The sequence below is a fragment of the Podarcis muralis genome, chromosome 13 (assembly GCF_964188315.1).
Source record: "Podarcis muralis chromosome 13, rPodMur119.hap1.1, whole genome shotgun sequence".
Taxonomy (NCBI): domain Eukaryota; kingdom Metazoa; phylum Chordata; class Lepidosauria; order Squamata; family Lacertidae; genus Podarcis; species Podarcis muralis.
In genome coordinates this window covers 22,532,753-22,542,753 of record NC_135667.1, presented here as the reverse complement: position 1 = coordinate 22,542,753, position 10,001 = coordinate 22,532,753, and the positions used below count along the sequence as shown (strand labels likewise).

General features: G+C 44.2%; 1 pseudogene; it reads left to right on the top strand.

Annotated features, from left to right (window-relative positions):
• The first annotated feature begins 1,002 nt into the window (after nucleotides 1–1,002).
• LOC114583165 (mothers against decapentaplegic homolog 3 pseudogene) lies at nucleotides 1,003–3,733 on the top strand (annotated as a pseudogene).
• Nucleotides 3,734–10,001: the final 6,268 nt, after the last annotated feature.

Here is a 10,001-nt window from a genome sequence, read left to right as displayed (position 1 = left end):
GATCTTTGGACAAATTCTAAACATTATACCAGCAAACTTGCGTTTTCAACATGTCTGCCAGTCAATGTGAATGCAGAGGCTGTAAGTGTTTACCGGAGAGAGTATCAGCAGGAGATGAGGGGGGTTCTTGAATCTTCCCACATTTGTCCATTTGCTCATACAAGGGCATTCAGCCTGACAGATTTCTATCACTCTGAGATCTATTTCTGTGTACATCTGAGGGGAAAACAATTTCAAAACATTCAAGGGAGCGTTTGTAGGGGAGAACTGGTGGGTGTGGAAAGTGTTAACCACTAGGTGTTGCATCCAAAGTTAGTCATACTCAAGAGTATACCCACGGAAGTTATTGGACAGGCTTAGCTTAGGTCTATTAAGTCCAACTCATCTGCCACAAGCAGAACTTAACATTGTGTACACACCATACATTCAAAGCAACCCCCCAAAAAGAATATTGAGAACTGTAATTTACTCTCACGGGATTCTTTGGGAAGAATCTTTAAGGAACTACACTTCCCAGGATCCTTTGCAGGGCAGCTTTAAATTTAAATTTATTGAGTTCTTGCAGCCAACCCAAACTGGATGAGAAGCTTCATTCCCAAACACAACTAATTGTTGGTAACTCTGATTGGCTCTGCCCCAAGATCTTCTGCAAATATTCTGTCTCCAAGGGATGCTGATAGGATACCAGGTCATGAGGGGGAGTTTGGGGGAGGGCCCGGCAGAGGTTTTAGTAGCAGCTTTTGCCTCTGCCGACAGAGGCACCTTCACAGAGGAGTGAGAGAAGTCGGGAGAAAGTTTGAGGCGCGAGACAGGTGTTGTAGCTGCAGCTGCAGCGCCCGCGCCCCTCTCGGCACTGTCCCATCTCCTAGCCGTGACTGGTCTTCGCTGCTATCCGGGTGCCTCTGGAATAAGAGAAGCAGGCAAGTCACCCTTCCTGCTTCCTCTCGTTTTCCCGCTGCCGCTTGACAAGTCTCCCCATTTGCTTGTGGGTCCGACGCAGCCATGTCCCCCCCGTTCTTCGCTGCTGCCACCGTCAAACGCTTGCTGGCCTGGAAGACGTTTACTTTCAACGAGCAGGAAGGCAAGGTGTACGAGAATGCTGTCAAGACCTTGGTGAGGAAGACCCACGCCAGTAAGCAGCTGGGGGAGCTGGAGAAGGCTATCAGCACTCAGAATCCTGGCACCAAGTGCATCACCATCACCAGACCTCTGTTTGAACAGATGTATGCGTCCTGTGGAAATAACTTCCCGCACACTCTCTTCTGCCGGCTGTGGCGATGGCCAGAGGTGCAAAGCCACCATGATTTCCGTAGCATGGAGACGTGTGCAAATGCCTATAAAAAACTAAAGTCTAAAGTCTGTGTCAATCCGTATCACTTTGAGAAAGTGGAAAAGCCAGAGTGTGCCAGTGAGCCAGTATTCACATTGCTCCAGAGCTCCAGTGCTCCAGTGGGCCCGCCAATACAGCCAGAAGCTCCAGCTTCATATCCTCCATTGGAGGATCACAGCTACCATGCTCCAGGAAACTCTAACCTCCAGGCAAGCTTTGTCCCTGGAAGCAGCACCTCTGGCCCTGGAAGCAGCACCTTTCTCCCTGGAAGCAGCACCTCTGGCCCTGGAAGCAGCACCCTTGTCCCTGAAAGCAGCACCCTTGTCCCTGAAAGCAGCACCTTTGTCCCTGAAAGCAGCACCTCTGGCCCTGGAAGCAACACCTCTGGCCCTGGAAGCAACACCTCTGGCCCTGAAAGCAGCACCTCTGGCCCTGAAAGCAGCAACTTTTTCCCTGATATCAGCCTCATTTTCCCTGAATTCAGCACCTTTTCCCCTGGAAGCAGCACCTCTGTCCCTGGAAGCAGCACCTTTGTCCCTGAAAGCAGCACCTCTGGCCCTGAAAGCAGCACCTCTGGCCCTGAAAGCAGCAACTTTTCCCCTGATATCAGCCTCATTTTCCCTGATTTCAGCACGTTTGTCCCTGAAAGCAGCCCCTCTGGCCCTGGAAGCAACACCCCTGGCCCTGGAAGCAACACCTCTGGCCCTGAAAGCAACACCTCTGGCCCTGGAAGCAGCACCTCTGGCCCTGGAAGCAACACCTCTGGCCCTGAAAGCAACACCTCTGGCCCTGGAAGCAGCACCTCTGGCCCTGGAAGCAGCACCTCTGGCCCTGAAAGCAGCAACTTTTTCCCTGATATCAGCCTCATTTCCCCTGAATTCAGCACCTTTCCCCCTGGAAGCAGCACCTTTTTCCTTGAAAGCAGCACCTTTCCCCCTGAAAGCAGCACCTTTGTCACTGGAAGCAGCACCTCTGTCCCTGGAAGAAGCACCCATGTCCCTGGAAGCAGCATGTCTGTCCTTGGAAGCAGCACCCATGTCCCTGGAAGCAGCACCTTTGTCCCTATCCCTGGAAGCAGCACCTTTGTCCCTATCCCTGGAAGCAGCACCTTTGTCCCCGTCCCTGGAAGCAGCACCTCTGTCCCTGGAAGAAGCAGCACCTTTGTCCCTGTCCCTGGAAGCAGCACCTCTGTCCCTGGAAGAAGCAGCACCTTTGTCCCTGCTGGAAGCAGCACCTCTGTCTCTGGAAGAAGCAGCACCTCTGACCCTGGAAGCAGTGCCTCTGTCTCTGGAAGCAGCAGCACCTCTGTCCCTGGAAGCAGCACCTCTGACCCTGGAAGCAGCGCCTCTGTCTCTGGAAGCAGCAGCACCTCTGTCCCTGGAAGCAGCACCTCTGTCCCTGGAAGTAGCACCGCTGACCCTGGAAGCAGCACCTCTGACCCCAAAAAGAGAACCTCTGCCCCTAAAATGAGAACCTCTGTCCCTAAAAAGTGCACCTCTAAAAGCAGCACCTCTGTCCGTAAAAGCAACACCTTTGTAGAAACACCATCCACTGTGCTTCATTGTCGTCCTGAGAGTACAGCAGCCAGCACTAGTAGTAGTAGCCAGCAGGAAAAACCTGAAGCTCTGGTGATCCCTGGACCCAGTAATGTGAACATCAAGCCTGTCCCGTACTCTGAACCAGCCTTTTGGTGTTCCATCACCTACTACGAGCTCGGCCAACGGGTTGGGGAGAGCTTCCATGCTTACCAGCACTCTGTGATTGTAGATGGCGGTACCGACCCTATCAATGCTGAACGTTTCTGCTTAGGCCAGCAGACCAATATCCACCGTGATTCTGAGGTGGAGCAAGCCAGAATGTACATCAGGGAAGGAGTGAGACTCTGCTATGAAGATGGGGACGTGTTTCTGGAGTGCCTTAGCAAGACTCCCGTTTTTGTCCAGTCTCTCATGTGTAACCAGCGCTATGGAGTGCTTCCGAACACTGTTATCAAGATTCCAAAAGAATGCAACTTGAAAATTTTCCGTAAGGATGCATTTGGTGAAAGTTTGTCCAAGGCTGCAACCCGGGGCTTTGAAGCGGTCTACCAGCTGATGAAGATGTGCATCATCCGAATGAGCTTCGTCAAGCCCTGGGGACTTGAACACAAGCGGCAGACACTCGCGAGTGTTCCCTGCTGGATTGAGATCCATCTGAATGGCCCCTTGCAGTGGTTGGACAAGGTCTTGAACCAGCTTGGTTCTCCAACCACCTGATGTTCCAGCAAGTATTAAAGAAGTTAGAAGCAGAAGCCAAGACCAGGAAATGGAATTCGTTTCACTCCTGGCAGAGAGAAACCTAAGTTATAATCAGTATCGTTAGGCTCATTTCTATCTTGCTTTTTTGGTTGTTTTTTTCTGGACCGAAATAGAAGTAATAGATTTAAAACAGTAGATATATAAAAAAATCTATTTGAAATGTAAATATATTTAATATGTCTAGCTCAGTATTAAGCACTTGGCCACAGGCAGATGTCCTTTGCATCTGTGTGATGATACCAGCTTTCACTTATGCATCTGAGAAGCTTGCTGGATGGGCTGCCAAACAGGGGATACCCGGGAGCAAATGTAGTGGGAATCCCTTAATGTTGCAGAATAATGGGACAAGGTGTTTAAGGAGATTTCTCTAACAGCAGATAAAACTCTTGTCTCATCTCTGCATCTGGTGCCTTAAATACCTTAAAAACAAGGAACTCACCCCTCGCCTTTCGATGGCAGCAATAATGTACGTTACAACGTTTTGAAAAATATTGAGTTAGTCAGTTTGGACCATTGGTCCTCAAGCGTCTGGCAAGGGGGAAAAAATATCCCCATAAACTGCAAGTCTCTAGGGGTTCTAGTAAAAAAGGTAGGCTTTTTGTAATAAGCTAGACTTTTTGTTTGATTTCATATTATTTATGATAAGGTTCTTCAAGCCTATGCTTAAGTATGGTTACATGAAAATACAATTGACAAAATTTAGCACTTATGCTATTTGATTTAATAATATTTTTTCTTATTCTTATTATTTCTAATCAGTGGTGCACAAATAAGAAAGAAAATGGTGCACACATAAGAAAGAAATTAAATTAATATTTTTGTTTGGTTATTTTTGAGTTTAAAAGTATTGCTAATGACTGCATATTTTTTTTAAGGCTGTGTAGTAAAAATGACAGGCTTTTTGCAATGATGTCTGATTTCATTTTGTCTTTGAATATACAGTCTATGCTAAAGTATGGGTTACATGAAATTACAATCAACAAGATTTAACAGACTCATGCTATTTGATTTTCCCCTCACTCTTATTAGAGCTCTATTAATTTTTGATATATTCATTATATTTTACTCTTATATTTCTGTTCACATGGTGCAGACGTAAGAAAGCAAGCAAATTAAGATTAGCATCTTTGCTTGAGCCACCTCTTGAGTTCAGCATATTGCTAATTACTGTAGGATTTTCTTTTTCAAATATGTGCAAGTACTTGTTAAGTACAGCAAAATATTGCTAAGATTTATGTTCCATGTCTGCACTGATCCTGCATGATGATTTTTTTCTCCCCCCCCTTATTTTTCCTTCTGTTAGTTTTGAAAGTTCAAAAAACAAAAAGTTCAATAAAACAAAAAGTTCAATAAACAAAAGGTCTCAGGCTCAATCTTTGGCATCTATAGCTAAAAGGATCAGATAGCAGATGATGGGGAAAACCTTCATTTGAGATCCTAAAAAGAGTAATAGAAACATAGATTTGTAGAGTTGGAAGGGACACAGAGGGTCATCTAGTCCAACCCCCTGCAATGCAGGAATTTCAGCTAACGCTTCCATGGCCATCCAAACCTCTGCTTAAAAACTTACAAGGAAGGAGAGTCATTGCCAGTCAGAGTGGACAAAACTGAGCTAGGTAAAGAGAGTTCTAAGGCAAAGTGCTGGGGTGTGTCAAGATCAAAAGCAAATAAAAACATTGTTGGGTCAACTCTTGCCTTACTTTTCAGACCAAGAAATAAATTACTGACCAAATCTGGGCTAGAGAAATAATGGCCAGCTGGGGTCCCAGCTTGAGTTAGGAAATTAAAAGGAAGTTGGTATGGAAGGTGCTTCTCCCTGGAGTTTTGTGGAACAGACAGACTTATTAAAATACATTTAAAATATCTAAAGTGCCAAGACAGACACATGAAGTACAAACTGTACATAGTGACACATCTGTGCAATTCCATTTGCCATAGCAGTGAGATTTAATTGGGGAGAAGCTGTATCCTTGGTGTTAAGTGCTCCTGAATAACATGTTTCCAAACAGTGCATTTAGATATTCTTTCTCTCATTAAGGCGTTGAGGACTCTTGTACAATGGGCAAACATTTTCATCTCTGATGAAGTGCAGTTTCAAATCTACAGAAGTGTATGAAAATTAAAGCAATGATTCCCCCATTCATCTCTCAGGATGTTGATGCCTGCTGAAGCTAAACGAATGTTTTAAGATATTCCTTTGCAGAATATATGTCCCAAGAAGCCAAATGCATTCAGCCAGCCCTGCCCTGTAAAGCCCTCCTTTATTTTGCAGTCCCAGAAAAGCAACAAAAAGAGAGAGGCCCTCAGTGGACTGTCAAGCATCACTGTTGAATTGCAGAAGATGGCATGGTTGGGTGGCTGTGCTCACCTCGCTTCTGGTTGGCTGTGTCACTGCTGCTTACCATCATGTAACAGAGGGCCTTCTGGCGGTTCCCTCATTGCGAGGTTACAGGGAACCAGACAGAGGGCCTTCTCAGTAGTGGCGCCCGCCCTGTGGAACACCCTCCCTTCAGACGTGAAGGAAATAAGCAGCTATCTTCTCTTTAAAAGACATCTGAAGGCAGCCCTGTTCAGGGAAGTTTTTAATATTTAATGCTGTACTGTTTTTAACACTTGATTGGGAGCCGCCCAGAGTGGCTGGGGAAACTCAGCCAGATGGGTGGGGTATAAATAATAAATTATTATTATTATTATTATTATTATTATTATTATTATTATTATTATTATGTAGAGAGGGAAGGGGTGAGATGGCGGTGAGGTTGGCAGCTTGCAAATGTGCTGGCAGAGCCAATCTGCACCAACTTCAGGCCTTCCTCCCTTTCAGCAGGGTTACACCAACTGGAGGTCAAGCAATCACTGCCGCCCCACATGTTGTCCACTACTGCTGTTTAAGTATGTTGGTTTGAAAGCAGCAGCAATTCACATACATTTTGACAATGGAAACTGGTGTGCTTTGGGACTGGTAGGGCAAAAGGCAGGAAGGCTACAGCCAGTATTACGCAGAACCAGTTACTGCTGCTTCTGTTCCCATCCTCCTCCCTGCTGAGCTCTGTAAAGACAACACTGAGATTGAAGAGAATGAGGATGGCAGTCACTGCCAGCTCCTGGGCAGGTTTTAAGTAAGGAAGTCAGCAGGTGGAAGCTGGCTGAGGGCAGGCTGAGGATGGTGGTGCCTCATTCATCCCTATGGATCAGGCTTCGCTTCATTCTGGAGAGATTATCTGAACGTGTATCTCCACTCCTTGCTGAAAATGTGTAGGCTGATGTTAGATGGCACGAGCCGGCTTTGTGGATTTATAGAACAGATATTTCTTTATGCTGCAATTCATACTGACAATAGGCCCAATCCATGCAGATGTTGGCCAAGAGTAGCATATTCATGTCCTTTTCCTGAAGCATGTTTTTCAGAGATGCAAGTTAAGTGCAGACATTCATCAGTATTCAGTCTCTTAAATAACACTCCTCTGACAGTCAGCTGAGTTGTAATCCCAATCTAAAAGCACACTTTTTTTTCCCTATCAAGAGTTGGGAGCAATTTGCAGTTGCCTCTTTCATAACCTATGAAAATTAGCTGAAGTGTTAAATCTCATTGATGAGTTAGGAACTGTAGCATCACAGCATCACATCACAGCATTGTCTTCCATTTTCCATTAATATATTATTTTGTTTCTGTAATTAGTTTCCTTCTGAGCAATTGAAAACACTTCTTATTTAGTTGCTTTCAAGTGTGCACATTTAGCCTTTGATCCCTGCTGTTCCCTTGATGGAATTTAATGCAGTTTTTCCGCCTTTTTCAGTGGAATTTACCCCCCGCCCCCTACATGAGATGGTGCATTCTGCTCAATTAAAATACATAATAAGGGAAACAGCAATGTGTGTGTACAATTTGATGAAGTCAGAAGTTATTTTGCAGATCTTTGCATTCACCTCTGTGAAAACATTACTATCTGTGTCCAGTGGCAGCATCTGGCTTGACAGGCGCTTCTTTAGATATTATATATTTTATAAATGTAGCCCACACATATTAAATTCTACACTAACAATATCATAGGTGCTAATGCAACAATGCACAAGTTGTCTGACTAGGAAATTAACCCTGCTGCCAGGCATCTTCATGCTACTGGACATGATCCAGGCAAATACTTAGAACTTAGTTGTCTTAATTGGAGAATGAAATCAAAGGGACTGAGAAGTGCTTAACTATGGGTTGTACTCAGTGATTGCACAGCACATCAAATAAGTTTTTCAATGGTGGTGGAGATATCAATACTGGCAGAGAAATCCAAATTTCTTTTGCTCTGGGCTGGGTCTTTATTATTTATTGACTAACGTTTCACTAATGTTTACAGGTATGTCTTAAAAATGTCACATATGATAATCTCATAAAGAAGAAGAAAGTAAAAAATAAGGGGTAACTCCATCTTGCATCCCTTCTTCAAAGTTGGAGGAAAATCACCTGTTCAGGTCTGATCTTTGTGCTTGAACTTCATGCCCGTCACTTGGACTTGATTTGCTAGCGAAATTGTTCTGTGTCTTCCATCACATGTCTTTTATTTCCCGGCCCTTTATTGTCTGCCTCTGTTTGGCTCTTGGAGAGAGATAATTGGGCAAATGATCGACATCAAGTCATTTGTTAAAAAAGAAGTGTGCTTGTTTTATCTGAGCAAATAATTATCTGGGAAAGTGCTTGAATCTTGCTTTTTCTTTTTCTTTTTACAAGACCTAGTACTCAGATATTGTCAGAATACTGTCAAATAGTTCAAGGTCTGTTAAGGTATGTTGGCAAATTACATTAATAACTTGCAAGGACTTCTCTTTCTTTCCCCCATGTCCGCTGGAAATTCTGAGATGTCAAGGTAGGTTTTCACTGGTCTGTTTAGATGCCACTGGGGCTACAGCATAAATGACAAAGGCACATATGGGAGTGCACACAGGTCTCTCCTATGCACATACACAATTCTGTAGCACTGTCTAAACCACAATCAGTCCACCAAGCATTGTGCCTATGCAACCTGCATCAATAATAGCAGATGATCTATCAGAGTGCCATACACTTCTCTCTGATACAGCATTTATTTTTTCAATACTGGGTTGGAAAAATCAGCTAGTTGCATTGTTTTTAGGAACACAGGAAGTGGCCTTATACTGATTCAAACCATTGTCTGCACTGCATTGTCTACCCTGATTGGCAGTAGCTTTCTAGGGTTTCACATAGAGGTATCTCCCAGCCTTATCTGCAGGTGTTGAGGACTGACCGTGGGAGCTTCTACAGTGGTACCTCGGGTTACAGATGCTTCACGTTACAGACTCCGCTAACCCAGAAATAGTACCTCGGGTTAAGAACTTTGCTTCAGGATGAGAACAGAAATCGTGTGGCGGCAGCGGGAGGCCCCATTAGCTAAAGTGTTGCTTCAGGTTAAGAACAGTTTCAGGTTAAGAACGGACCTCCAGAACGAATTAAGTTCTTAACTGGAGGTACCACTTTATATGCAAAACAGATACTCTAGTGGTGAGTTGTGATCTTTCCCTAGCAGCTGCAGAGGCCAACCACTGCAGGCAACAGAAGCACAGTTTGGTCTCACTGTAGCAAACTACCACTTGGTGAAATTATTGCCTGCATTCAGTCCCCAAACAAACTAAGCAAAAATTCTTCCTCTGAAAAATATTCTCATAAAGGAAAATAAAACGTGCTTCATCTCACTGTATCATTAAACAATAAGATACATGGCATGCCATCCCAGGCATGTCTACTCAGAAGTGAGCCCCACTGAGTTTAATGGGACTTATTAATATAAGTTTGCTAAGGACTGAAGCTTCTAAGCACATTCTTATTTCAAATTAAAAAGTAATGCAAATCAAACACCTTTTGTAGCAGGGATAATTATCCTAACACGAATGCCAAACCACGGTGAACAGAACGGAACAAAGCTGAAAATCAGAACCCTGGTATCTAGAGAAGTGAAGTATGGCATTTGGCATGCAATGCTACTTACCGTATTTCTTCACTATTCTAAGAGAATGTTTACATGTTAACTTTTCATCCACAGGAGTAAGGTAATCTGTGATTCAAGAGTTCACAGATATCACTGACTTCTCTAGGGCCTTTGGTTAAGACTGTGAATCAAGAGAGAATGCAATCTTCTACTAAAGCCTCGATAGCCATGTACAATGAGCATTGGTATTCACCTGTGAATACTGACAATCCCAGATGAATTTTGGGAATGTCCAATAAAGATATATCCCCACCCCTCAAAATACACACACTCTGGGGGCATTCACCACAATAATGATTTAGCTGAGCTCCAACATTCACTTTGCATCTCTTGAGTTTTAGGATATTTACACAATTTGCTTGAGATTGTCAATATACAAAC